The 27,717-nt window shown below is 43.5% G+C and overlaps 1 protein-coding gene across 1 annotated transcript in view; it reads right to left on the bottom strand.

Annotated features, from left to right (window-relative positions):
* Positions 1–27,717, bottom strand: part of LOC126106883 (eukaryotic translation initiation factor 3 subunit F) — a 60,232-nt gene that overhangs the window by 5,747 nt on the left and 26,768 nt on the right. The window lies entirely within an intron of this gene.

Here is a 27,717-nt window from a genome sequence, read left to right as displayed (position 1 = left end):
AGAATAACAGCTGTGATTAGCCTTGCTTTCTGCTATTTGCAGGATCAACATAACAAGGCTGTGTCTGCGGATGATACAATGCCAGAACAATCATCCAGACGGCCGACCCTCAATTACCGAAAAGACTGCTGCCCTTATTCAGAAACAACAGATTTGTCTGGTTGCTGACATAACTCTCTCTCGTGGTTGCATGCACCTACAGTATGGCATGGTTACATGTGTTGCTGAGACATGCAAGGCATCCTATTTTGATGGGGACGAGGGTATGAAGAGTTACTAAACTGGAGGGAACAGAGTTTTATGGTGCAACTTGACAAAGTAGGCAATAGTTTGCAGTAGCCAATGCAGAGGTGAAGAGAACTGCATCAGATAGGCTACTGTGGAGAGCTGCACAAATCAATCACCCAGTAGAAGACCACAACATTCATTATACACATATTACAGCTGCTCATTCTGCACTCTTTATTCTGACATCAACAGAAAACTAATCCTAATCTGCTTTCCTTTCCCTCTTTATACTGACGCTATCTAAGCCTTCACACAGCAAAGCTCCCAGCACATCTCTTCAAATTAAAAAGAAAAAAACTATTTTCTGAACCATTTGAATAAACAAAGAGTAGATCTGGAGAAAAAGTGGAATTATATGGGAGCTGTGCTTTATGTCCCTGGAAGCTTGTAACATTTTGACACTGTGCCAGGATGTTCACACTCGTAACAGAAGATGGTTGCAGGTGGGAGGGTGTACGGGACCAAACAATAAGGTTATCAGTCTGTGGTGTGCACACTGTAAGACCTTCGGTACATACACCATCAGATTATTTGACTTGTCGCTCTAACGAAGTAGGCGAGTGTCAGCAATATGTTTCATGGTCTTATCGTGGCGTGTCTATCTTCTGCCGTTAGGTCAGACGATAGAAATGCCACTTGCACGCTTAGAGTAGCAGATTGACGGTGACCAACTTTAAACAGAACTTGATTAATTTTCACACACATTTATTAAAATAATAAAAATCATAGATATTACGTAACTTGATTCTGAACGCTGTTTACAATTGACAATCTGAAGTTCCTTTGGTCTTGGTACGTTAATCTTATTCTCTCATATTCTGATACTTGACAAAGTGTCTATTCGTTTATCTTCATGGCTATGTACAGGAATATGATAATCTTATTAGGCGCAGACTGAAACTTGACTATAGACTGGTACAGACTAATGGAGATTGGTACAGACTGGTGCAGACAAATGCAGACTAACTGATCGAAGATCTGTACTCTCGTTATAATACCTCGAGCGTTCAGATATCATTGTGCGAGTGCATTAGCAGCAATCTCATTGGCTGCGTTACATATTAATACGTGGATCGGCGGAAGCAGAATTTGGTTCGTCTCGTACTGCGGAGACGGACGAGCGCTGCGCCTGCGCTGTTGTGCTTAGCGGGGCGCGCTCTAGTGGGAAAGTTGTGTACGTGCTGACTATGTGGAACTATGTACACAACACAGTCCCTCAATCCAAGAATGGTGCATATGGAAGCAGAGACATCAATTACAAATTTTTTCTGATTTAGTTGAGAGATTCATAAGAGTAAAGGCAAGAAGACTTAAAACATAATGACTATCTTTGGACCATCAATAACAAAACCAAGAAGAAGGAAATAAGGAGTTAGTAGGTGGGCATCCCTGCGGCTCTGCATGCAACAGGACACATCCCACCCTAAGCTGTCCACCCCTGCTCCATTACAGTCAACAGTGCACACTATTCAACAGAGTGCAACACCCACATTAGAAAAATGGATGCAGCAGAAAGGAGGAAAACTGAATCTAAAAGAGACTGTTTTCAGAGTAAAAGAGCAGCCTGGTCATGGAGGTGAAGTCAGGGAATCCCCAGGCCTAGCATACAATGGCAGAATACCCAACCACCCCACACCTGCTCCAAAGAAAGATTAAAACCTTATATCTGAGAATAAAAAACCATGTTCAAGGAGAAAACAGAAAACCAAGTCGACCATCCGTGAATTGTCTGGCAATTTTAATGAAACTATGGCTTAACCTGGCATGAGCGATGCAGAGATAGCGTAGGACTGTGGACCCCTTCAAGGAGAAGCTGAACGAAGAGCACCATGTTGCAGCAGTCTCCTTGAATATGTGGAGTTTATTAGGTGGGACAGTAACCCACCAGATGTCATTTCATTCCCGAGCAAGGTGGAGATCCCCTGTGCACCCGCAAATCCACACTTGTCATGGCAAAGTGAACAGGGAGCAAGTAAGTGCTCCTCTAGCCAAACGGTCGTCCAGTTCATTCCCTGGGGAATCCACACGTCTTGGGACTTACAGAAAAGCAAGTGAGCAAGCAGCACAATTGTGATCAGTTAAGATCATGAATAACAGGGACCAAAAGGTGGCAAGAATAGCACTATCAATAGCCTGGAGACGACCAATTTTTAATATGCACTGACTCAGTAAGCAAAGGAAGACACAGTTAACAAAATGGAGGGCTCTGGCAACAGCAGTTAGCTCTGCCATTAAGACACAACATGTTCGCTGCAGTGAATGGTGTTCCATACCAGCAAGAGATGTAAAAGCATATCCCTCCTGATTCACAGTTTTAGAGCCATTGGTGTAAAAGATGGTAGCACCCTGGAACTCTTGAAGAACTGGACATATCAGACACTGAAAGATCATGGAGGTGACCGAGACTTTATGACATGAGAAGAGATCAGCCACAATCCGTGGCCTGGGCACGTGTGTGAGAAAACAGGTGGATCACAGTGCAGGAAGGGGAGATGGAGATCTTGGCAGAATGAAGCAAGGCATATTCCCTAGCCCATTGGCACTGGTGAGGAAGAGAGATACACTCAAAGCGATCTGTGGAACACCATTCTCCTGGACCCGGGGGTAGCTGAGTGAAGTACCAACTCTAACCCAGAACAACCAGTGGGATAAAAACTGATACATAAACAGTGGCAGGGGGCATCGAAAGCCCCAGTCGTGGAGGGTAAAAAAAGTGTGATGACGCCGAGTGGTGTCATATGCCTTCTGTGTATCAGAAAGACTGTGATAAGGTGTTGGTGTTTTTAGGAAAAGCTTGTTAGATTGCTGCCTCTATGCCAAGCAGATGGTGGGATGTGGATCATCCCTCCTGGAAACCACACCAATAGGGGCACGAAAGGTGCCAAGATTTGAGAACCCAGCACAATCTACAGGCAACCATCGTTTTAAGCAGCTTGCAGAGTACATTCGCCAGGCTAATCGGGCGGAAAGCATCAAGAGACACGTGTGTGGCTTAAGGATGGGACAACTATGCTATCCCACCATTGTGAGGGGATGGTACCTTGGAGCCAAATAAGCTGTAAGACCCTAAAGAGATGTTGCCTTCGGGGAAAATTCATTATAGGATACAACCTGAGGGCAAATGAAACATATGGGGATGTCTTCAACTTTTTGCCTGATAAGAAGAGGATGCCAATGCTGCCACAAAGTGGGTTGCATGGTGTTCAGCAAGAACTGATGAACTGTTAGAAAGACAACCTTGTATGACAAAACCCGGAACAGCTGTTGATCATTGGCGGTCTGTAAGGCCATCGAGCTTGGCCCACACATAAGACGAAAAGGTATACGTTCCCAGGGAGGATACCTAACACTCCCAGCATTCCTTCTTACAGCATTCATAGACAGTGAGCCTTAACACAAAGCTGCTTAAAAGTGATAAGGCTGGTATGTTAAGGATGCCGTTTGAATGACTGTGCAGCTCGTTGGCGAGCCTTAATAGCTACTGCAATGTTTCTGGCTCATCATAGCACAAGGATCCCATCAGAGGGAGAGGCAGCGAATGTAACAGCTGAAGCAAACAAAGGCCAGATGGCTCTGCAAAGTGCTCAACGTGGTAGTCAATCTGTCTGACGGTGGAATGGAAAGGACAGGATCACCATAAAGTGGTCACTGTTGCAAAGCTCAGTGAGTAGTGACCAATGTAGTGAAGCCACAAGAGTAGGGGAACAAATCGTTAGATTGATGGCTGAAAAGTTGCCATGGGAAGCACTCACGTGGGTAGAACATCACTGAGGAGGCACAAACTACGGTCTGTGAGAAGCTGGTCAATTAGAAGGCCCTTGCCAGGCAAATTGGTGCTCCTCCACAGGGGATTGTGTGCACTGAAGTCTTCAAGCAGGAAAAAGGAAAAAACAGGGAGGGGGGGGGGGGGGGGGGGGAATATGTGGATTAAGGTGGTCAATTCAACATAAGTAAGTGGCCTGTCTGAAGGTAGGTAAATGTTGCGAACAGTAATCACTGGAATCACTTGCCCCACACCGCTGTTACCTGCAACGAGGTATGAAGGGGAAACCATTATCTAACAATATCTTTCTGAACCAAAGTAAAGGCTCCTCCAGATGCCCTCTCGGTACAAGCAGAGTTCTAACAGAACACACAATAACCACAGAGTGTTTGAGATTGGTCATCAACAATGAAAGGATTATAACATGCAGCACCTTTCCAAAAATATAGCTATTTTCAAATAGACACATCAATATATACATTTGGAGACATGAAATGAAGCAAAATAAGTATATTCTGTTGCACCTTTTACCTTATATTCTATGCTTACACACCTTTCTCTCCATTTTTCTCTATGTTTTACAGATTAAACCGAATTTTTTTCCCTCTTCTTAGATTAGAAAATACCAAAACATACTTTTCGCAACCAAACCATGCCAAAGGTGGAGAGAGAGAAGTTGTATACAGTTCTGGAAGAATTCAAGACTCAGTTTACGAAATTGATGGGATCATCCTGTGATGTTCTGTTTGTGAAGTAAATATTGCAATTGATTACAACCAAAAATCAAAGAAAATAAACCAGCACGTCCAGAACAACAAACCTTTAAAGAACATTGAACTTCACAAGTCAAAACATAAGCAACCTACTCTGATGCATGCCTTCACTTCAGAATCTGAACCACAGCGGTCATTGAATGAGTTTAGCGAACATCTTGCCATGGTATAGATCACGGTAAGAATTCCAATCCTGCAGTAAAATCATTTCTTGAGAAGAAGGTCAATGCCGGATGAGAGCACTCTGAGAAAAAGTTACGCACAGCCAATTAATGAAAATGTTTTACAAAAAATACAGGAGGCAGTTGACAAACATGAAACGGTATTCGTTTTAGATGAAATTACTGATGAGCTGCAAGGATATATTTTAAATGTGTTGGTTTTTCCGTTACCTGGTGAATGAGTAAAACCTACTCTTTTTAAAATGTACCAACTCGAGGAGACAAACGCCTGGATAATAATACAATCATTCAGTGATTCATGTAAGAATCTGTAACCAGGGGCCATACAATACGAAAAAGTCAAGCTTGTGGTGACAGATCAACCACACTAAATGCTTTTGGCTTTCCAGCAATTGAAGGACATGTACTTCAACCTGACAATGTGACATGTATTGCACATGGTGCGTACCACATTTGCGAAAGTACCAGGGAGAACTACTACAGGGTACATGACTCCATTGCTGCTCTGAAGGCCATTCTGGTAAAGACTTCCATCTTATACTATTTCCTGTCACTACAAGGTGGCGTACTTTGATAAGATGTACAGTTTTCTAGTGCAAAAACTTTGATAAAAACAAACATTTCACACGTGCCATAACTCAATGGATGCAACAGTCATCAAGCAGGCCCAACAATTAGTCAACAAAGATGTAGAGTTGTAACCATACACAGCAAAAAGTTCCAAGTATTTACCTGATGTCATTTAGAAGTTTTTGGAAGAAGGTGTAGAGGAGGAGGTACATCCTTGCTTGAACTGCTACAGACAAACCTGAATTAAATTTGAAGAACAATCCAGATGCTGACAAGGTATGCTCCATTGGCTTCTGTAGATATCAAGCATAATTTCTCCATATATAATGAGTTGTTGAGCTCAAAGTGCCAGTGACCTGCTGTCTAAAAACTGTAGTGATGTGTTTAATCCAGTACCAGTACAACAGAACCCCATACAATGGACAAAGATTGTTAATGTAGCTGGATTAGATCCAAATAAAGTAATTTCATCAGCATCTTTTTGCATGTATTTCCAGAAACTTTTCTGACCATATTTCAGCGAAGTGTGTTTCTTTGAGAGCAATGCAAACAGCAGAAGAGGAAATATGGTGGTATAGCTCTGGCAGGTGACTGTAATGCTCATTACAATTCCACTGAATGATCATGTGACTGCAGGCTAGGTTAGGAGTAGAGGGATCATGAGGGCCGGCCACACAGCAGGATCACTGCCTATCACTAGTGGGGATGGAACTGCATTCACAATCATTAGGATCTGACTGTGTGGTGGGATCCGGCACCAGAGGAGACTTGTCCCAGCTCTTATTCTCGTTCTTTTTCTTCATAACCTTTGTGGGTAAGCTTCGTTCAAGGAACTATCCGCACAGAGAGCAAGAACAGATAGAAAGCGCAGAGACCTGGGACCCACAGGTTGTGGCTCCTTCAGCAATTATTGGCATTGGGCATCCAGTCCGGGAGGACCTAAGGGAGAACAGTTCTCCAGTTCAGTGTGGCAAGTAGCTCCAGAAGAAGGTACAGCAGGATAGGAACGGAAGGTAGAGGTGAGCTGTCATAGCCACAGGATGTAGGCATTCATATTTCTTCTGTGCCTTAGTATACAACAGGCGATCAACAAACTTTTATTCCGGTATCTTCTGTTCTTCCTTGAAAACTGCATGAACTGGTGAATGTGATGTTATGCGCTGTTGAAACACGAAAGTGGGTGTTCACAAGGACTACCTTCATGAAGTGACTGTACACAGCATTTTCAGTCTGCTGTGCACTGTGCAGCAGGATGACATGCCCAAAAGCATATACATCTGAAGCACCTCATATGCGATGGGACAGATGGTTTCACATCGCACTTGTATACAATGACCTTATTTTCTCCGGGAGGAAGTTGCCTTCAAAGGCTAACAAAAAAGGCACCCGTGTCCGTACGATTATCCTTGGCCCCTTTTTTTACAAGTCTGATACAATGTACACCTCACTGCTGGAGATTAGTCCAAATCTCCTCATGTACTCAAAGCATTAGATCCCTGTGATAGAGAATTCCCTGGACCACATTCAAAGGTTTGCGTGTGGAAAATGGTCACAGGTACATCACGTGGATGAGCATATGTCTGAGAGCTGTAGATCAGGCAGCAGAGGAAGTTTTAATTAATAATAACCACTTTGCATTTTCCCCAAATTTGTCCTCAAAATTTTCAAGGAAAAAAACCATGGTTTCATTGGAGAAAAAGTATCTGCAGCAACATGTACAATGCTTATTTTCGTATTACAAAAGTATAAATCTGAATTCCACAAAACACCACATATTACTTTCTGAAGTGTTGAAATTGAAATTGCGATGCGCTTTTGTAAGCCAGCCATAGCTCATGTCACGTGATGTCACCAGCCGATGATGGTGGACTTTCAGAGCAGATGTTGAGTAGTGCGACAAATAGGAAAAGTTAATGGTTTAAATTAATATACATGGTGTTGCTACCAGAAAAGCAAAGCTATCACATATAATATTGGTTTCGAAGTTAATAAGCTGCAAGAGAATCTAAGTTTTCACATATCTTTTTTGCACGTGTTACACTTTAAGATACATCTACATCCATACTCCGCAAGCCACCTGACGGTGTGTGGTGGAGGGTACCTTGAGTACCTCTATCAGTTCTCCCTTCTATTCCAGTCTCGTATTGTTCGTGGAAAGAAGGATTGTCGGTATGCCTCTGTGTGGGCTCTAATCTCTCTGATTTTATCCTCATGGTCTCTTCGCGAGATATACGTAGGAGGGAGCCATATACTGCTTGACTCTTCGGTGAAGGTATGTTCTCGAAACTTTGACGAAAGCCCGTACCGAGCTACTGAGCGTCTCTCCTGCAGAGTCTTCCACTGGAGTTTATCTATCATCTCCGTAACGCTTTCGCGATTACTAAATGATCCTGTAACGAAGCGCGCTGCACTCCGTTGGATCTTCTCTATATCTTCTATCAACCCTATCTGGTACGGATCCCACACTGCTGAGCAGTACTCAAGCAGTGGGCGAACAAGCGTACTGTAACCTACTTCCTTTGTTTTCGGATTGCATTTCCTTAGGATTCTTCCAATGAATCTCAGTCTGGCATCTGCTTTACCGACGATCAACATTATATGATCATTCCATTTTAAATCACTCCTAATGCGTACTCCCAGATAATTTATGGTATTAACCGCTTCCAGTTGCTGACCTGCTACTTTATAGCTAAATGATAAAGGATCTACCTTTCTGTGTATTCGCAGCACATTACACTTGAATGTGCTGGTAAAATTTTTAATAATAACATAAATGTCTAATCATCTGGACTCACAATTCTTCTAACGGTCGTCCTCAAAGAGATGATTTTTAAATTAGAATAAAACGCTCTATGATCTGAGAAATTCTTCGTACATTCCCACACAGCATTCATCTTGCGTAAAAGGGAATTTACTTTGAAAGTACTACTTTTCAAATCACCATTCGCAATATTTTCCCACTACCTGTTAGAAATAGGTTCGTTTTAGCAGCTGCCAGATAACAGGCGTCACCACACTTGCACAGCTGCGATGTCGCAGGAAGTCCTTATGTTCGTACGTGTAAAATGTTAAAATATATTATGCCATAAAAAAAAAGGACATCAGATGTGGAAAGGCAGTTTCCGGATGCCATGAAGAGTACAGGGTGCAGCCAACTGCAGGTGGTGGCTCATATAGGTACCAATGATGTATGTTGCTTGGATCGGAGCAGATTCAGTCTGGCTTCGGGCAGCTAGCGGAAATGGTAAGACTGCCAGTCTTGCTTCCAAGATCAAGGCGGAGCTTACCATCTGCAGCATCATCAATAGAACTGACTGGTTCTTTGGTGCAGAGCCGAGTGGAGGGTCTGAATCAGAGGCTCAGGCGGTTCTGTGAACATGTAGGCTGCAGATTCCTTGACTTGCACCATCGGGTGGTGGGTTTCTGCATTCCGCTTAATAGGTCACCAGTCCACTACACACAAGAGGCGGCTACACGGGTAGTGGGGGCTGTGTGGAAGGGACTGGGTGGTTTTTAGGTTAGAGGGTCTCAGGGAACCACAGAAGAGAAGTCCATATAAAAATGGGCAGATAAAACACAGTAAGATAGTTGTAGAAATGATTGGTATTGTAGTAGTTAATTGTCATAGCTGTGTTTGGAAAGAACCAGAGCTCCAGGCCCTAATAGAAAGCACTGAAGCTCAAGTAGTTGTAGGTACAGAGAGCTGGCTAAAGCCGGAAATAAGTTCAGCCGAAATATTTTCAGACGATCTAACGGTGTTCAGAAAGGATATATTAAATACAGTTAGTGGTGGAGTATTTACTGCTGTCAGAGGTAGTTTGCCTTGTAGCGAAATTGAAGTAGATAGTTCGTGTGAAATAGTATGGGTAGAGGTTATACCTGACAATCTGACTAAACTATTAATTGGATCGTTTTACCGACCCCCAACTCAGGAGAAACAGTTGCTGAACAGTTCAAAGAAAACTTGAGTCTCATTTCAAATAAGTACCCTGCTCATACAATTATCTCGATATGCTGAAAAAATTGTACGTTTAAAGTCGGCGGCAGGCATAAAACGTCATCCGAAATTGTACTGAATACTTTCTCAGAAAATTATTTTGAACAATTAGTTCATGAGCCCGCTTGAAGCGTAAATGGTTGCAAAAGCATACTTGACCTTTTAGCAACAAATAATCCTGGACAATAGTGAGTATTGTGCCGAATACAGGGATTAGCGACCACAAAGCAGTTGCTGCTAGGCTGAATACCGTAACACCTACAACCATCAAAAAGAAACACAAAGTATATTTATTTAAAAAAGCTGATAAAAATGCTCTTAACGCCTTTTTAAGAGACAGTCTTCACTCCTTCCATTCTGATCATGTAAATGTAGAAAAGTTATGGAATGTTTTCAAAGAGATAGTATCGACAGCAATTGAGAGATATATAGCACATAAATTAATAAGTGATGGTACTGATTCTCCATGGTACACAACACGCGTCAGATCATTGTTGCAGAAGCAATTAAAAGAATGCAAAATCCCCAAGATTGGCAAAGTTTAACAGAAGTTCGAATTGTGGCGCGTACTTCAGTGCGAGATGCTTTTAATAATATCCACAATGAAATTCTGTCTCAAAATCTGGCAGAAAACCCAAAGAGATTCTGCTCATACATAAAATGCACCAGTGGCAAGACACATTCAATACCTTCATTGTGCAATAATAATGGTGAAGTCATTGATGACAGTGCCACTGAAGCACAGTTATTAAACACAGTTTCCTCCTTCACCAAAGAAGACTAAGTAAATATTCCTGAATTCCAATCAAGAAAAACTGCCAAGATGAGAATCATAGAAGAAAATATCCTCGGTGTAACAAAGCGGCTTAAATCACTTAATAAAGGCAAGGCATCCGGTCGAGATTGTATATCAGTCAGGTTACTCTAAGAGTATGCTGATAAAATACTCCATATTTAGCTATTATAGACAACCACTTGCTCACAGAAAGATCCGTACCTATAAACTGGAAAATTACTCAAGTCACACCAATACCCAAAAAGGGAAGTAGGAATAATCCGCTGAATTACAGGCCTGTATCACTAATGTCGATTTGCAGTAGGGTTTTGGAACATATACCGTATTTGAACATTATGAAGTAACTCGAAGAAAACTATTTATTGACACATAGTCAGCATGTTTTCAGAAAATATCATTCTTGTGAAACACAACTAGCTCTTTATAATCATGAAGTAATAAGTGCTATTGACATGAGATGTCAAATATTTTTAGATTTCCAGAAGGCTTTCGACACCATTCCTCACAAGCGTCTTCTAATCAAACTGTGTGCCTACAGAGTAGCGCCTCAGTTGTGCGACTGGATTCGTGATTTCCTGTCAGAAAGGTCACAGTTCGTAGTAACAGACAGAAAGTCATCAAGTAAAACAGAAGCAATATCCGGTGTTCCCCAAGGAAGTGTTATAGACCCTCTATTGTACCTGATCTACATTAACGACATAGGAGACAATCTGAGTAACCGTTTGTTTGCAGATGATGCTGTCATTTACAATCTTGTAAAGTCATCAGATGAGCACAACGACTTGCATAATGATTTAGATAAGATATCTGTATGGTGCAAAAAGTGGCAGTTGACCCTGAATAAGGAAAAGTGTGAAGTTATTCATATGAGTACTAAAAGAAATCAGCTAACTTTCGATTACACGATAAGTCACACAAATCTGAAGGTTGTAAATTCAACTAAATACTTAGGGATTACAATCACAAATAACCTAAATTGGAAGAATCGCATAAATAATATTGTGGGTAGAGTAAACCAAAGACTGCGATTCATTGGCAGAACACTTAGAAGGTGCAACAGGTCTACTAAAGAGACTGTTTACACCACGCTTGTCCGCCCTATTCTGGAGTATTGCTGTGCAGTGTGGGATCCGCATCAGATGGGACTGATGGATGACATCGAAAAAGTGCAAAGAAGGGCAGCTCGTTTTTTATTATTGTGAAATAGGGGAGATAGTGTCACAGACATGATACGTGAATTGGAGTGGCAATCATTAAAACAAAGGCGTTTTTCGCTGTGACGGGATCTTCTCATGAAATTGCAATCACCAGTTTTCTGCTCCGATTGCGAAAACATTCTGTTGGCACCCTCCTACATAGGGGAAAAATGATCATCACGATAAAATAAGAGAAATCAGGGCTCGCACAGAAAAATGTACGTGCTTGTTTTTCCCGCGTGCCATTCGAGAGTGGAACGGTAGAGAGAGACAGCTTGAAAGTGGTTCATTGAACCCTCTGCCAGGCACTTTATTGTGAATAGCAGAGTATTCACATAGATGTAGATGTTGTGATTTTACTGTTTCCTCTTCATTTATTTCTCTCACGTCAAATGAAAACAAAACAAATTTCTGTGGCCGGAAGCTATCAAGTGAATTAAAATACATTCAAATAACTATGGAAGGCTAAAATAAGTTATTAGTTTCAGTTATTATTTTATTTCCACCTTTCTAACAGTCAAGTATTAATCGCCTTGCAGAACAATGAAGTTATTTTTGTCGGTTTGCTAATGAAATTTGGCTTTTATTAATCTTTTCCACCGAGGCGGTCCATTTATTTGAAACGAAGGTTTCTTTTGGCTAGTTTCAACTGTTCGCTGCATTTCAAGTGCATGTTTTCACCTTCTAGCACGTATGGCATTATGCTATAATAAAGAGCCAGACATGAGGTACCAAGGTACTGGTATTCCAAAAAAAAATTACATTCTAATCTGGACATACAAATGTGCACTTTAAGCTGAATTATGCATTTTAGTATGGTTCACGAAATTCCCACACGGGGTGCAAACTGGCTTCCTTTCCCTCCTTGGCAGGCATGTTCCTAAGGGGCCCCATTACGCGCCTAACACTGGAGCTCCCAACTACCAGCAAACCAACCCTCTGTGAAAGCCCAGACCTTGTGGGCCGAGAAGCTTCCTCTGGAACAGCGTGGACGACTGCCTCCAGCTCAGAGACATCGTCAGCCAAAGATAACGCCCGAAACCTGTCTTTTTTTTTTTTTTTTTTTTTTTTTTTTGTGGTTTTAGGGCGCAAAACTTCTATGGTCATTAGCGCCCAGCCCGTGACTTAAGACAGTAAAAAACCGAAATTGAAAACCAGCAGCAATGGGAACAAACTCATAAAATTGGAGAAACTAAAAGTAGAAAGAATGCTTAAAAATCCACCACAGACAGGGGGTGAGTGTCCCCCAAAAAAAAACTTCAAATGACTGACGTCATTTCACTGTCACTAATAAACTGCAGAACGCGGTCGGCTGAGCGCGTGTCATCTGCTAAAATTGACGATAGATCAGGCGATAGCTGTAGACGGGAGCGTAACGGTTTAAAATAGGGGCATTCAATTAAAAGGTGTCTGACCGTCCACGGCTGAGAGCAGTGGGGACAGAGTGGAGGAGGATCACCGCTTAAAAGATGTCTATGGCTAAAAAGACAGTGCCCTATCCGGAGTCTAGCTAAAATTACCTCCTCCCGACGACGCATTCGGGAGGAAGAGGTCCAAGCGCAAGGAAGGGCTTTCACTTCCCGCAATTTATTACGGGGAAGTGTTGACCAATGCGCATGCCATAAATGAGCAACTTGGCGACATAAACTGCTCCGTAGATCGGTGAAGGGAAGCGACTGAATAGCTGGCCGAGGAAGAGAGACTGCAGCCTTGGCCGCCATATCGGCCGCCTCATTCCCACAGATACCAGCGTGTCCCGGGAGCCAGAGGAACGCCACCGAGAGGCCCCCCAGGTGGAGCAAGCGCAGACAGTCCTGAATCTAGTGGACCAGAGGGTGCACAGGGTAAAGAGCTTGGAGACTGAGGAGAGAGCTGAGAGAATCCGAGCAGATAACGTACTGTATCCGCTGATGGCGGCGGATGTAGTGGACAGCCTGGAGAACAGCGTAAAGCTCCGCAGTATAAACCGAACACAGGTCGGGAAGTCGAAAGCGATTTGGGGTGTCGCCAACAATATAGGCACTCCCTACACCTAAGGATGTTTTCGAGCCGTCGGTGTAAATAAATGTGGCGTCCGTCATTTGTGCACATAAAGCAGCAAATGCCCGACGATAAACAAGTGTAGGGGTACCATCCTTGGGAAATTGACAAAGGTCACGGAGCAGGCAGATCCGGGGACGGAGCCAAGGCGGTGCTGTACCCCAAGTTGTCAAGAAGGTTTTCGGAAAGCGGCAGGAAAGAGAATGGAGCAATTGACGGAAGCGGACTCCCGGGGGTAGTAGGGAGGAGGAGCGGCCTGCATACCCTACATCAAAGGAGGCGTCGAAAAAAAGGTCATGGGCTGGATTAGCAGGCATGGAAGACAGATGGCTAGCATAACGACTCAGGAGGACTGCTCGCCGATTGGACAGCGGAGGTTCAGCAGTCTCAGCATAAAGGCTTTCCACAGGGCTAGTGTAAAAAGCTCCAGACACTAAACGTAATCCACGGTGGTGGATAGAGTCGAGACGCCGAAGAATAGACGGCCGAGCAGAGGAGTAGACTATGCTTCCGTAATCCAATTTTGAGCGCACTAAGGCGCGATAGAGGCGGAGAAGGACCACTCGGTCCGCTCCCCAGGAGGTACCATTCAGGACACGGAGGGTGTTAAGCAATCGCAGACAGCGAGCCGAAAGATAGGAAACGTGGGAGGACCAGCACAGTTTTCTGTCAAACATAAGACCCAAGAATTTAGCGACGTCTGAAAACGGAAGGTTGACAGGACCTAGATGTAAGGAGGGCGGAAGAAACTCCTTCCGTCGCCAAAAATTGACACAAACTGTCTTACTGGGTGAGAAACGGAAGCCGGTTTCGATGCTCCACGAGTGGAGGCGATCAAGACATCCTTGAAGACGTCGTTCAAGAAGGCTGGTCCGTTGAGAGCTGTAGTAGATCGCAAAATCGTCCACAAAGAGGGAGCCCGAGACATCAGGAAGGAGACAATCCATAATTGGATTTATGGCGATGGCAAACAGTACAACACTCAGCACGGATCCCTGGGGTACCCCGTTTTCTTGGGAGAAAGTACGGGAGAGAGTAGTGTTCACCCGCACCCTAAAAGTGCGCTCTGCCATAAATTCGCGAAGAAAAAGGGGCAGCCGGCCTTGAAAGCCCCAAGAGAACAGTGTGCGAAGGATGCCTGTCCTCCAACAGGTATCGTATGCTCTCTCCAGATCAAAAAATATTGCTACCGTTTGGCGTTTCCGGAGAAAATTGTTCATGATATAAGTGGAGAGAGCAACAAGATGGTCAACTGCAGAACGATGCTTCCGAAATCCGCATTGGGCTGGTGTTAAAAGACTGCGGGATTCCAGCCACCAAGCTAAACGGTAATTCACCATACGCTCCAAAACCTTACAGACACTACTCGTGAGAGAAATGGGATGATAGCTAGAGGGGAGATGTTTGTCCTTTCCAGGTTTCGGAACGGGAACAACAATAGCTTCCCGCCACCGTTTAGGAAAGGTACTGTCGGTCCAAATTCGATTATAAAGGCGAAGGAGGTAACGCAGACTAGGGGTTGGTAAATGCAGCAACATTTGGACATGGATACCATCCGGTCCTGGGGCGGAGGAGCGAGAAGAAGAGAGTGCATGGTGGAGTTCCCGCATGGAGAAAACAGTATTGTAGCTTTCGTGATTTTGGGAGGAGAAAGCAAGAGGTCGCACTTCCGCTGCACGTTTCTTCGGGAGAAACGCTGGCGGGTAATTTGAAGAGCTCGAAATCTCAGCAAAGTGCTGACCCAACGAGTTAGAAATTGCGACGGGGTCCACTAAGGTATCATGCGCGACAGTGAGCCCAGAAACCGGGGAGAAACTAGGCGCGCCTGAGAACCGTCGAAGCCGACTCCAAACATCCGAGGAGGGAGTGAAGGTGTTAAAGGAGCTAATAAAGAATTTCCAGCTTGCCTTCTTGCTATCGCGGATGACGCGACGGCATCGCGCACGGAGCTGCTTATAGCGGATACAGTTGGCCAAAGTAGGATGGTGACGGAAAATGCGAAGAGCACGTCGCCGCTCACGTATTGCGTCACGGCATGCCTCGTTCCACCAAGGAACTGGGGGGCGCCGGGGCAATTCGGAGGTGCGTGGTATTGAACGTTCCGCTGCTGTAAGGATACGTCGGTAATGTGTGTGACCTCATCGTCGACGCTGGGAAAGCGACGGTCATCGAATGTCGCGAGAGACGAAAAATGTGTCCAATCGGCTTGGGCAAACTTCCAGCGTCGCGGGCGCATATATGGCAGTTGAGGCTGCAGTCTGAGGACACATGGAAAGTGGTCACTCGAGTGTGTATCATCAAGGGCGAACCATTCGAAGCGCCGAGCGAGCGGAACAGTACCGACCGCAAGGTCCAAATGAGATAAGGTTGTCGTGGAGGCAGACAAAAATGTGGGGACCCCAGTGTTGAGGCAAACTAGATCCGCTTGGTGGAAGACGTCTAGCAATACGGAGCCACGTGGACAAGGGTGTGGAGATCCCCAAAGCGGGTGGTGGGCATTGAAGTCCCCAACCAGCAAATAGGGGGGTGGAAGCTGACCAAGAAGATGAAGGAGATCAGCTCGTGCCATTGGTGTGGACGATGGAATGTATACAGTACAAAGAGAGAACGTGTATCCGGAAAGTGAAAGACGGACGGCGACAGCTTGGAAGGAAGTGTTTAAGGGGGTTGGGTGATAATGGAGAGTATCATGGAGAAGAATCATGAGTCCTCCATGGGCTGGAGAGCCTTCAACAGAGGGGAGATCATAGCGGACAGACTGAAAATGAGGGAGAACAAAGCGGTCATGGGGACGCAGCTTTGTTTCCTGAAGACAGAAAATGACCGGCGAGTAGGAGCGTAAGAGGACCGACAATTCATCCCGATTGGCTCGAATGCCGCGGATATTCCAGTGGATAATGGACATGGGGTGAAAAGAAAATGGAGGAATGTGACCAAAGTTGCTGTCAACTCAAAGACTGCTCGGAGCTAGCAACCGACAGCATGGAATGGCATTCAGCCGAAGGCAGAAGATCCTGATCCATAGGTTGGGCAGGAGCAGTCCCTGCCACCAGCGATCGGCCGGTTGACCGGCCACCAGCAGTGCGCCTCGGCGACACAGAAGATGGCCGAGGGCGATTTCCGCCAGGTGGTGCTGTAGAGGGGGCACGCCTTGGCGGAGAAGGAGAGGAACTGGGTTTCTTTGTAGCCTTCTTGGAAGAATGTTGTTTAGATGAAGGAGGAACCGATGGTTGTGAAGTTGCGGTACGTAAAAACTCTTCACGAGTATGCTCTTTTTTCGAAGACTTGGCGTCCGACTTTTGGGCTCGAGATGTAGCAGAACCCGACGAAGGGTGAGCCATAGAGTGGGCAGGCGAAAGTGGTGAGGTTGAACGAGCGATCTTTGCGCTGGCCGATCTGACGACCGTGGTACTAAAGGTGAGGTCGCAAGTCTGCGTGGCCACCTCCTTTGTTGGCCGAGGAGAAGCAAGGACAGTGCTGTATTTTCCTGTCTGAGGCACGGTGGGCTTGCGACTGGCGAATAATTTTCGAGCAGCAAAGGTCGACACCTTTTCCTTCACCCTTATTTCCTAGATGAGCTTCTCGTCCTTAAAAACGGGGCAATCTCGAGAGGAAGCAGCGTGGTCACCCATACAGTTGATGCAGCGAGGGGATGGAGGTGGACAAGCACCCTCATGGGCATCCTTGCCACACGTAACACATTTGGCTGGATTGGAACAGGACTGGCTGGTGTGATTGAACCGCTGACATCGATAGCAACGCGTAGGGTTTGGGACGTAAGGGCGAACTGAAATTATCTCATAGCCAGCTTTGATTTTCGATGGGAGTTGAACTGTGTCAAATGTCAAGAAGACAGTGCGGGTTGGAATGATGTTCGTGTCAACCCGTTTCATTACTCTATGAACTGCCGTTACGCCCTGGTCAGACAGATAGTGCTGAATTTCTTCGTCAGACAATCCATCGAGGGAGCGTGTATAAACGACTCCACGCGAGGAATTCAAGGTACGGTGCGGTTCCACCCGGACAGGGAAGGTGTGGAGCAGAGAAGTACGCAGCAATTTTTGTGCCTGGAGGGCACTGTGTGTTTCTAACAACAGGGTGCCATTTCGTAATCTGGAACAAGACTTTACAGGACCTGCTATTGCGTCGACTCCTTTCTGAATAATGAAAGGGTTGACCGTGGAGAAGTCGTGACCTTCATCAGACCGAGAAACAACAAGGAACTGTGGCAACGATGGAAGACTCGTCTGTGGCTGAGACTCAGTATACTTACGTTTGTGAGCAGACTTAGTAGAAGGTGAGGAAACCATTGTGGAAGAATCCCCCATGATTACCGGCGTCTCCGATGGCGCGCTCCTCCCTTGTGGGGGCCCTCTCTGAGGGCACTCCCGCCTTAGGTGATTGTTCACACCTCAGGTCACACCTCCCGACAAACGGACGGAGGGACCAATCGGCATTTTCGGAAGGTATCAGCTCGGGTAATCACCCCTCCCTGGGCCTGGCCGTTACCAGGGGGTACGTACGTGTCCTACCTGTCTACCCGGGGCGGGGAATTACGCGTTACCCCGTCACCGGCTACGCACGAAGGGCATGGGTCGGCCTTCAGACACGCACAGGGAGGAAGAAAGAGAAAGGGAAAGGGAAAGGAAGGAAGAGAGGTCTCAAACGCCGCAGCGGAGAAAAGAGAAAGAGAAGAGGTAACGAAAAGAGAAGGACAAAGGAAGGAAGAAGACATAAAAGCAAGGAAGGCAAAGAATGCAGTACATTTACGAGCGTCCGTCTCCGGACGTAGGCACAAACCATACTCCCAGATGGGGAGAAAGGGAAGGAAAGAGCCAGAGGTGAGGGGAGGAGGGGCGAAGATAGGGATGGGGAAGGATGCGGAAAGGGAAGGTATGCAGCCCGGAAAGGAAGGAAGGCCACATTAGCTCGGGGTCCCGTGCTCGCTACGCACGTATCCACAAAAGAGTTGTGGACCCCCTGGGGGTCGAAACCTGTTCGTCAAACGAACCGGGGAGGCCCTATGATCGGCCCCTCGGAAGGTTTTTCGCTGCCTGCCAGACTTTGGAATGATCTCCCACTCGAAGACGGGTGAGGGGTCAACCTCAGTGCAGGCAGTACCCGGGGCGGTCACAGCAGTGGATAAATTGGAGGAAACGTGGGACGTGCTCGGTGTCCCTCGTATCCCCGCGTCCAATTCCCCACAGTGACACCACTTGGCAGCAGCCTCAAGCTGTGTGACGGAAGCCAAAGCAGCCTGAAGGTGTGAGCGAAGGGTCGCCAACTCAGCTCGCATCTGTGCACAACAATCACAGTTCCTTTCCATTACTGCAGTTGCTTCTGTTTGAAGGTCATACGAATATGCAACAAATGAACGGTGAACTCGCCTTATTAGCAGCGGGAAATTGAAGTGCTCTCTCACTGACTGTCTAACCGACAATGAGCTGTTCTAACCAAACAAACAAAAGCCTGTACGATACGAGGGTTGATAGCAATGGCGGTACTGTACACTACACTGTTACTGAAAAAAAAGTTGTGCCTAGGAAGCACTCAAACACGCAATAAATTACTAAAATAAACTAGTAACTACCCAGATAACTGAAAATAAGTCGCTCCTGTTTGAAGCTCATAAAAATATGTAACAAGCGAACAATGTACTCGCCTTATTAGTGGCAGGAGCTAGCTGTGCACTCTCGCTGACGGTCTAACTGACACATAATCACGGGTCATGTGGAGATTACCCACTTCCCCACTACAACTCAGTCTGCTCTGTGTATCTGTCCCGGATCTACAACATTTCTGATGTTCTCTGATAACTGATTAAACAGAATATTTGCCAGAGACGATGATAATATCAGACTGTTTCTCCACATACAAATGTAAAAAAAGACGAAGGTTTCTAGCACCTTACCGTCAATCACAAATTGACTTTCAAATGCCCGAAGACAGGGCCCACTCAAATACCACACATGGCACATGTGTTACCATTAAATGGTCCCTGCAGAAGACAAGGTAGTGCAAGACATTATTCGATATCCCCCTCTTTGAATGTGTGTGGAGGAAACAAAACTGAAATGAGTCAGACTTGTTTTCACGTGCTGTTTCATTGCTTTCTTTTTACTGGTAACTGTTATCTTTAATACAAGCAGCAATTCTATTAATATTATTGGTTGCCATAAATACCTGACCGTTTTTCACAATTATATCAGTTACTATGAAATGTTGTCAAGTTCAGATGCCAAAGTGTGCTCCTCAGTTGATAAAGCCAACGAATCTGAAAGCTAAAAAAAATCTGCTTGTAGTGACAGACTGATAGCTTTGCCCAAGATATAAGTTAGTTTGGTATCTGACTGTTTGGTTGTGAGTTAGCAGAGTCAATGAATCTGAAAGCTAAAAATCCTACTTATCGTGACAGACATAGCTGTAGCTTAGCCTGAGGTCTAGGTAAGGTTGTGATGTGACTGTTTTGCTAACAACAATTACATTTATCATATTACTATACAGAAATGTTTCATCGCTCCCCCCCCCCCCCCCCCTCGCACGCATGTCAAAACATGTTGAATTACAGTGTCATGCTGATGTTGGGCCCTAGTAATTCAGCTTACATTCCCTACTGCAAGCAACTGAGGAGAATTACATTAATAATATTCATTGTCACAGATATTTCATTCCTGCTTTTTGAACATGTTACAAATTACGAGACTGTGCTTACATGTGAGTGAGGAGGAGATTAGTGTTTAATGTCCCGTCGACATCGAGGCAGAGCAAAAGCCCGGATTAGGGGAAAGATGGAGAAGGAAAGCCGCCTGCCCTTTTGAAGGAACCGTTCCAGCATTTGTCTTAAATAATTTAGGGAAATCATGGAAAACCTAAATCAGGATGGCCTGATGTGGGTTTGAACGGTCATCATTCTGAATGCAAATACAGTGTGCTAAGCACTGTGCTACACTGCTCAATGTGCTTATGCAGGACTCTAATAGCAAAAAGAATTACGATGCCGTGGATAGTTTGCACAGCATAAATTGCTGCTTCTGAAACGAGCAGGTAATTATGCTCATAATCTCCAATGTCACAAATATTTCATTGCTTTCTTTTCCAAATATATTAGAAGTTATGAAGTTAGGGTAGGTTTAGGGCTAAGAGCACATTTTTAACTGCTGCAAGCAAAACCAGCAGCAATTAAATCAATAACCTTGATTATTAAGTAATGTTTCACCGTTTCTTTTTTCTCTGAATATATTATAGGTTACAAGGTAGTGTTTAGGTTTGCAGATACTAGCGCACTTTAAATACCTGTGATTAAAACACAGTGCAATTTAAATTTATAATCCTTGTAAATAGCAATATTTCACTCTCTCTTTCAAATGTATAACTTCAAAATACATCATCTACTCACTGTCTGCATAACACCAACAACTGACACATCCATTTTCGGTCCCACCAGATCTCACGGCAAGCGCTGATAACATTCATGCACAGAAATGTAAGTATGCCACTTGCCCCAGTCTAGAATCTCATCAACTGTGGTGGGGGACTTTAACTTATACATGGATACAGAAAAGATGAAGAACGAATTAATAACCTTGTTTTCTAGCACGAAACTACAACTATTAGAGGAAAAAACCATTATGTGGACTGTTACACTCCCCTAATGTACAAACTGAAGGATGCTATTATGAGTAAACATCCATATCTTGCAAAAAAGAATTCAGCCACGGTAACATTCTCCCACCAGCATCACACTATTACAGTAAAACTACTTAACCTTCACTCTGGACTGGATTTAGTGGGTCGATGAAGACTCAGATCAAATGACAACTGAAGTTAGGACAGCGCCTTCTTTTGCACAGCCAAACAAATAAATTTTGGTTGGTCAATTGGGGGAGAGGTAAGGGGTTTGGGGTTTGGTGAGTGATCAAACAATGAGATCATCAGTCCCTCAACCTAAGAGTGGTGCACTCAGAAATAGAGACATCCACCAAGAATGTTTTGTGATCAAGTCGGGAGACTCATAACAGTTAAAGCAAGAAGGCTAAAAACACAGATCGTCAATAATAAAACCAAGGCGAAGGAGATAGGGAAGTCAGTATGTGGGCATCCCCACGGCTCGGCAGGCAACAGGAAATGTCCCAACCACAGCTGCCCCACCCAAATCCATTACAGTTCAGAGCAGCCACTATTCAATGAAGTGCAATACCTTGAATAGTAAACTGGGCATAGCAGAAAGGAGATAAACCAAATCTAAAAGTAATTAAAACACGTAAAAGAGGAATGAAAGATCAGACCGGCCAGGGAACACCCAGACCTAGCATGCAGGGCAAGACGCCGCACCCCCAACTGCTCTAGCCTTGCTGCCGAGGTAAATTAAAAACTTAATAACTTGAGAATAAGAACCACTTTCATGGAGAAAACCGAGAAACAGGTAGTCCGAAGTCTACTCAGTGTGGAGAGCCAAAAAGAGGGATCATTCCAACAGATACGAGCTACTGTCTGTAAGGCTCCACAACCGTAATGTGGGGGCAGCTCCTTACAAAAAAATAAAACTATGGGTTAACCAGGTATGATCGATTCCAAGACAACATAGGACTGTGGATTCATTCCAGGAGAAGTGGAAGGAAGAGCACCATGCTGCAGTAGTCTCCTTCATTGTGCGGAGTTTATTAGATGGGGCAGTAGCCAACACGTTTTGATCCACTTTTGAGGACCCACAAATCCGCATCTGGGGTTGGCAAAGTGAACTGGGAACAAGTAAGTGCACCTCAAGCCAAACGGTCACGCAGTTCATTTCCTGGGCTACCCACATGACAGAGAGAAAGATAATTGAGCAGGCAGCACAACGAATATAACAAGGACGTCACGAATAGCAGAGACCTAAGGGTGGCAAGAATAGCATTGTCCAGCCATGTTCTAAGCACATTTTCATCCGGAAAGGAAGGTCCTTGAAGGTTGTTCGATAGAGCAGAAAAGTTGAAACTCTGAAGGTGCAGAATCAAGTAATTAAGCTGGATGTGGAATGTCTTCCCAAAACAACTCTTGTACAGTGCCTTTTGTTAGTCTAGCAAAATGCGAGCAGGCATTATTGTGGAGTAGCATCACTTCCCTGATCGTCGTTCTTGGACTGCATCTAGAAGACATCTCTGTTGACAAACTTCAGCAGAGACGTTACACCTCGTTGTCGTTCCACCAAGTGCATAACACTATCCTTTGTGGGTGTGCACAGGTCTTTGTCTGGGGGGTTGCTGCTTTGTTTGGGCTCAATCATGCCTTTATTTTCCTTATATTAGCACAGAGAAAGCATTTCTCCCCACCAGTAACAATAGAGGATAGGAATGGCCAGTGTTGTTCAGGAGCCAACTGATGACGAACAAGCAGAGATGCATATGCAGCCACCTGCTGATTTTTGTGATTTAGGCTTAGAGCGTGTAGTACCCACACACCCGATTTTTGAATCTTCCCCACTGCATGTAAATGTCGCCCGATAGTGGAATGATTACTGTTCATCACATCTGCCAGTTCTCGAGTACACTGACATGGATCACTGTGGACTAATGCATAAAAAATGACAATCGATAAATAAACCCAAAGCATCCAGAATACTAAAACACTATGTACTTATGCATCAACATTATACATATACTGATTTACAAGGTGATTGTCAAATATTAAAGCAAATTATTATTTCTTAAATATTTTATTTCCTTTTTCAGACCAGTAACTTTTCCAAAGCCACTGAATAATGTGGCAACCAGGTGGTTCCCTCAACACATGAAAATGCACATGGTATGTAACACTAATAATAGACAGATTTACGTACATTCTGTGTAAGTTCTCTGCTGACACTGTACATTAGTGCTTATGCATAGTCAAGATCTTTGGTTGCGTAAATATGTAAAAAAATTATGTTATATATCTAAAAACAAAGATGATGAGACTTACCAAACAAAAGCGCTGGCAGGTCGATAGACACACAAACACAAACATACACACAAAATTCAAGCTTTCGCAACAAACGGTTGCTTCGTCAGGAAAGAGGGAAGGAGAGGGAAAGACAAAAGGATGTGGGTTTTAAGGGAGAGGGTAAGGAGTCATTCCAATCCCGGGAGCAGAAAGACTTACCTTAGGGGGAAAAAGGACAGGTATACACTCACTCGCGCGCGCACACACACACACACACACACACACACACACACACACACACACACACACACACACACACACACATCCGCACATACACAGACACAAGCAGACATTTGTAAAGGCAAAGAGTTTCTCTGCCCAAACTCTTTGCCTTTACAAATATCTGCTTGTGTGTGTGTGTGTGTGTGTGTGTGTGTGTGTGTGTGTGTGTGCGCGCGCGCGCGCGCGCGCGCGCGCGCGCTTCCCTCTTTCCTGACGAAGCAACCGTTTGTTGCGAAAGCTTGAATTTTGTGTGTATGTTTGTGTGTCTATCGACCTGCCAGCGCTTTTGTTTGGTAAGTCTCATCATCTTTGTTTTTAGATATATTTTTCCCACGTGGAATGTTTCCCTCTATTATATTAATAATTATGTTAATTATTTTGGCATTTTAAGAAATTATATTGTAACTGTACCTCTGGTTTTATATGTAATACTCTGTGAATGTAATAATTTGTAAAAACTCCATATATTTTACTGGTCCAAAAGTAAGGAAGCTAAATGTAAAACCTGTAGTAAAGCCCTGCCACTACGGAAGTAGTATGGCGGGACTGGAAAAGATGGATTTTGTGTGTAAGGCACTTGATTCCTTAGAGTTCTAACTCGGGGTGTATATGCAGACAAAGAAAAAAAATTCCTGGGTTTTTCCCAGTTAAAGAATACACTTTCTCCCGGGTGAAAATATGCTTTTTCCATGTTAAATAGCACTATACTTTCCCTTGGGATCATAAAACTTATCAATTCTTTGAATGGTTAAGGTTTTATACACCAGTGTAGAACCTCTTGCCACTTTAGGAAATGAACCACAGAAAACGAAAAAGAAATGTATTTTGGAAAGAGCTTCGATGCGCAGCAACATGTAGGCTGCATATTTTCGTATTACGAAAGTATATAGTCGAATTCCACCAAACACAGGATGTTAGTATCCGAAGCATTGAAATCTAGATTGCAATGCGCTATAATAAGCCAATCACAGCTAATGTCACGTGATCACCAGCTGATGATAGCAGATATTCATCGTGTTTAGATGGGGGCTCTCAAAACCGGATTTCATAAACCGATCTTCCAGTACTGCTCCTGGGTGGCTATGTAAACATTCAAAATCTATTCCTGAAATCAGGTTCTGGTTGCCCTTTTTCCAATTCCGCAACTGACTTTCACTCCCATGTAAACGCAACTGGTTTTGAAATGTGCTTGAGCTGTCATGTTTCATCTTATTTTTAAAATTTTTTGGGTAATATGGACAAATTGGCTTTTTGTACAGTGAACAATAAGTAGAAATGTTAGATTAACTATTTACAACTTGTCAAATTGAAGAGAAATAGTGACTGTGCTGACTAAATTGGAAACTGTAACAGCTGTTTTGCAGATGCCGTAGTTAACTGGCCTAGCAAATCCACTTCACTTCAGACCTTACATGTAAACACAACAACGAAAAACGGTTTCCAAAATTCGGTTTTCATCTTTCGCATGTAAAGGTAGTGATTCTTTACAAGAAAAGCTAAGCTTTCACATATAACATTTGTCTTTTTTGCATGTGATACACTTCGATACATCAAACAAATGTGCCAGTAAAATTTGAAGTAATGATGTAAACGCCTGGTCTTCTGAGTTCAAAATTCTTCTAAGTGTCTGGTCCTCAAAGTGTTAAGCTTCAAATGAAAATCAAACACTCTGTGATTTACGAAATTCAAAGCACGTTCACACTCGTAACATAACTCATATTGCATGTAATAAAATGCACTTTGAATTTAATGCTTATCAAATGACCAATTGCAATATTTTATCGTGACCTGTTAGAATTCATTTCAGCAGTTTTCAGAGAGCACTACTGTGCCTGTGCAGCTATGATGATATAGGTAGCCCATATGTTTGTATGGGTATGCATTAAGAGATCTTACATTATGTCATAAATGAACACATCAGAGGATACTCTAAGACCAGCGGAATTTCGTAAACAAAACTAAAATGCATAATTCAATTTAAAGAGCACATTCATATGCCCAGATTCACAAAGACGTAGGCGCCAAGCTGATATTAAACTTTTCAGTGTGGTTTTCGGAATGCAAATTTTCTTGGAGCACCAGTACTGCATTATCTCATGTTTAGTTCTTTATTCTGACATAATACCTTATGTCTCAAAAGATAACAATGTGCACTTTAAAGTCCACAAACAGTTGACACTAGCCAATAGTGCTTCAAATAAATTGACTGCCTCTATGGAAAAGATTAATTAAAGCCAATTTTTTTTTTAAGAAAATTGACAAAAATAACTTTTCATTGTTCTGCAAGGCAACGAATGCTAAAAAACGTGGAAATAAAATAGAATCAGCAAACAAACTAATAACACATTTATTTTAACCTTCCATAATTATGTGAATATAGTGAAACCCTGCTTAAAAGGCGGGAAAATGTAAAATGTGGGAAATAACGTTTTAAGTTGTAAAAGTTACATATAGGCTACCCCGTTGCATTTTTGCACTTTATGTATGATATATGTAAATAACAGGCATCAAAAGACCTGTCAGGGACTCTTTTTTATTATCTAATAAAAGTTTATTATATAATAAAAACCACTGATGTAACTGGAATTGATAACTTTCTGGGAAGTAGAAATATTTGACTTAATTTCAAATACCACAATTAATGTTTTTGGAAGTTTGCAGCTGTCATTCATTATTTGAATAATGAAATACTGCACTAGTTACATATTTTTTCATGCTTAACAACACGTTTCTAGAATTTTTAATTTCAAATGTCATAATCTATGTTTTTGGAAAGCCTGCAGCTGTCACTCATTATTTAAATAATGAAATACTGCACCAGTTGTGTATTTTTTCATGATTAAAGATGCAGTTTGAGAATTTTTTCTCACCTTCAAAGTGCAAATATGTACATTAAGTACTTTGTGTGGTGTTTGAATATGTGTTATTCTGCCTCTCATGCATTGTAGTTGTCTTTTTGAGGTTATAAGGTAGTGTGTCTCCTCAGTTATGTAGAAAAGACACACATGCGAACTATCACTCTCACTATTTGTGTAACATCACAAAAAATAATACGAAAATACTGCACCTGACAATGAGAATAAATTTTCAAAACACATTGTGTTCAGCATGAAAAAAATACATAACCGGTGCTGTGTTTAAACTAAAAACATTTGAGCATCACATAGTGAATGACTGTCGTCTGGCGCTACAAGTGGCCTAACGCCGAAACATGCCAAATATGGTTAGACAAATGTGCCATAATGATCACAACAATCATGAAACTGCATTTGCGTGGTAGAGAGTTTGGAAATGGTTGTGAATGGTCATGATATCTTTATTCGAAAGAACCTAGTTACTTCCAACAGCCATCAAGCCAAGTAGTGCGTCACAGCAGCGGGAGATACGGCACAAACTATGAATATTTTTTTGTAATGCATAAATTATGAGAAAATTATAAATATGTTGTTGCAAAATCGGATGCAAAATAACATTGTGGACATAGGAAATTTAACGGGAACAATAAAAAATGTCGTAAATGTCGGGAAAATGTTAATTCTGGGAACGTAAAAGCGGCGTTACACTGTATTTTAATTCACTTTATAGCTCCCCGCCACAGAAATCCGTTTTATTCTTGAGAGCGGCGGCATTGTACTATACTTTAATTCACTTTATAGCTCCCGGCCACAGAAATCCGTTTTGTTCTTGAGAGCTGTAAGCCAAGAGGAAACAGCAAAATCACTAAATGTAAACACGGTTCACGTGGAGAATACCCCTCATCCCACTACAACTCAGACTGCTCTACGCATGTGCGAATCCGGCAGCTTGGGTGCGCCAGAAAAATGTTTCCAGGTAGCATCTGGTCGCTTGTTGCTACTGCTGATACAGCCCTTGTCTAGTTACCTTGTATACAGGTAACAGCCACACATCAAGCAGCCAGAAGCAAGAGAAGGT

Source organism: Schistocerca cancellata, chromosome 10 (assembly GCF_023864275.1).
Source record: "Schistocerca cancellata isolate TAMUIC-IGC-003103 chromosome 10, iqSchCanc2.1, whole genome shotgun sequence".
NCBI lineage: Eukaryota > Metazoa > Arthropoda > Insecta > Orthoptera > Acrididae > Schistocerca > Schistocerca cancellata.
This window is presented reverse-complemented; position numbering and strand designations above follow the sequence as displayed.